This window comes from Manis pentadactyla, assembly GCF_030020395.1.
Source record: "Manis pentadactyla isolate mManPen7 chromosome 15 unlocalized genomic scaffold, mManPen7.hap1 SUPER_15_unloc_1, whole genome shotgun sequence".
NCBI classification, from domain to species: Eukaryota; Metazoa; Chordata; class Mammalia; order Pholidota; family Manidae; genus Manis; species Manis pentadactyla.
This window is the reverse complement of record NW_026644588.1, coordinates 4,632,923-4,635,723: the sequence shown is the minus strand read 5'-3', so window position 1 is coordinate 4,635,723 and position 2,801 is coordinate 4,632,923. Positions and strand designations below refer to the sequence as shown.

At 43.7% G+C, this 2,801-nt stretch overlaps 1 pseudogene; it reads right to left on the bottom strand.

Moving 5' to 3' along the window:
- Positions 1 to 303: 303 nt before the first annotated feature.
- Positions 304 to 1,268, bottom strand: LOC118910009 (vomeronasal type-1 receptor 4-like; annotated as a pseudogene).
- Positions 1,269 to 2,801: the final 1,533 nt, after the last annotated feature.

Sequence of the window (2,801 nt, the reverse complement as noted above, 5' to 3'; positions counted from 1 at the left end):
GATAAAATGCCTACATGATGAGAAGTGAGGGGAGTGACGTAGGCATCGTGTCAGGCTACCTTTGACCTCCTGACCATACATCAGAAGGAGGATCATCTGCCTCTAGACGGCAGTTGACCTGTAACGATGGGAAGTGAAACTACAGGTACTGGGGGATTATATTATATACAAACTTGATAAAGTGATCACATTTCGTCCATCACCGCTGCTGGGGCACAAGTACAGTCCGTCTTGTTTACCGCTCTCTTGGATGTGAGCATTGTGTACATGTGATATGCTTGAAGGGGATCAGTAAGCAAACAACTAGCCTTTGTGAATATGCATAATGTACGTGTTTATGAGGAGGTTAGGGGATTTTGTGTTCCTGACCCAGCAAAGCAGCACCCGGACACTCTGGGGTCACGGCTCATGAGCACGTAGGGGCTGACGGTTGGGAAGCCCGCGGTGACCAGCATAGAAGTGTGAATCAGCCACCAACTAGGGTTTTTTAAAACTGTCAGACAGATGTGGAAGACGAAGGAGAGAGTCCACAGGGAAACGAACACGCTCACCAGGGCGAGGATGCTCTGGGTGGCCGTGGTCTCCGGGGAGGATCTGGGGCGGAGGTTGTTCTTATGAATGTGCTGGACCCTCCGCTTGTGCCTTAGCAGGATGAGCACCATGGAGCCGCTGGCCCAGAGCATCAGCACCAAACAGAAGCCATCGTGGAATGATACCAGAGACACATAAAGTGACTGTGTGATTCTGCCGTAAAATTCTGTGGAACAGTAGGCAAGGTCTATTTTCTTTGTGAGATTTATGTATTTCCTTTGATCAGTCATATGAAAAGGAACCAAAATATTGAGCAGCATGTTTAGGATCCAGCAAAGGATGGCGGAGGTGCCCATGTCCCTGAGAGCTTTTGCTTTAAGCTGTGCCCACCTGGCATCCCTGGGACTGATGGTGACAGCCTGGAGGACGCTCAGGAGGCAGGTAGTGCCCATGGACACATCCCTGCCCGCTCTGTGAACATAGAAAACAACTTTGCATCCGACATCATTGAGGAAATGTTTCAGCCCCAAAGCTGCCATCATCTGGGGGATTCCTTTAGAGAGAATGACCAAGAGGTTGGCTACAGTCAGGTGCTTGAGGATCAGATCTGTGGGCCTCAGCTTGCATCCTGTCAAGTGAAGGAAGAGATACTGGTAAAGAACAGAGAAATTCCCCAGACTTCCAACTGTAGTTTGCAACAAAAAGATCATTCCTGTAGCCAAATTCCTGGCGGTCATTCTGTAAAATCCCAGGGAGTGAAATTCTTCCTCTGAGCCAGAGATTCCTGCATGGGAAAATGAGACATGAGCTACATGAGCCATGTCAGCTGGAAGTCAGTAGTTTCCACTCCCTTTAGTTTCTGCTTTTAAGTAATTATAGGATTTTTAACAGGTTTCCAAGAGTTGACTGTGAATATGGGTCATTACCATAAGGCAGTGTACGTGGTACATCCTCTTTCTTCATAAAGTCATGAGGGCAAGTACTAATATTTTCATTGAAAAGTAGTATTGAGACAGATAAAGGTTAATGATTTGCCAAAACATTCCAAACTGTCTTTATGGGAAGGGGGAGATTTGGACCTGGCTGGACCGGCATATTGGCAATGCGTTTAAACACAAAACTGTTCTAGCAAAGCTAGCATGCTGTGTTCTTAAAAAAATAGCTGTGTGTATTTACACATTCTCGTGCACATCACCTTATTTTAGACAGGCAGTATTTTAATGTTTTAATGAATATTCCATTTATGTTTAAAGATTTATTTTAAATCTTATGTCTCCATAAGATCCTCAGAAACTCTATCAATCATAAATAAATATTTACATATCTTAACAACATGTAGATGCGCAGACTGTAGTGTAATCCTGGGGACCTGTTCCATGACAAACTGTGTTTAAAGCATGTGCTGTTCTTTATATGGTATTGGCCACAGACCCACTAATTTATTTTCATGACCGGTGTGGAACGACACCTACTGCAGAAGTCACAGTGCGTTATGTCACGCCCTAATCATGACATTGAAACACCAAGACAGGACAAGTTAGTGTGGAAAACACACATTACTCATTTCAAATCTAAAACTTTTCTGTTCATTAACATCACTTAAGGGAAAGAATTACCCTGAAGGCAAGGTCAGTGGGAATTTAAAATATGAGACGTGTACACAAAACAGAAGCTCTAAGGTCAAAATATGTATATTTTGTAAATTGAAATTGTGGAGCTTGGAATTCATAAGAGATGAGTCTTAAACCACAGAATGTACATCACAAGCTGTTTTTTTTTGGCTAATAGCTGCTACTGAACCCCTGTTGTAATGTTACTGTTTACTTAATTGCTTCCTTCTTTATTGGAAGATGGAGAACAATGTCAGCAAAATCAACGGGCTATGATATACTGAGTGGGAAACATGACTGTCTCCATTAGTTCTTCAAACACCCAGATTTAGAGATATCATTTCTACTCCAGCAGTTGCCATTTGGACACACCTTTTCTGCACAGGCTTAGATGATCCTGTAGGTTTATTCTAGTCTTTATTACAAACCTTGGAGGTATTAGAGTGGCCCTACCATTAATCTGAAATTGGACTGTGTGACTCCTAATAAGGTAGACTGGTTGATTTCAGGTAACAGTCCTTCAGCTCCTAAAAATCAGGTTTCATTATCGCTTGGAGTAAACACCAGCCAAGACTGTCAGCGAGGATTACACCGAATGACACTGGGAGCCCTCAGGGGTGGTGTGGGTGCAGGACCCCATCTCTCCCAGATCAGCTCCAG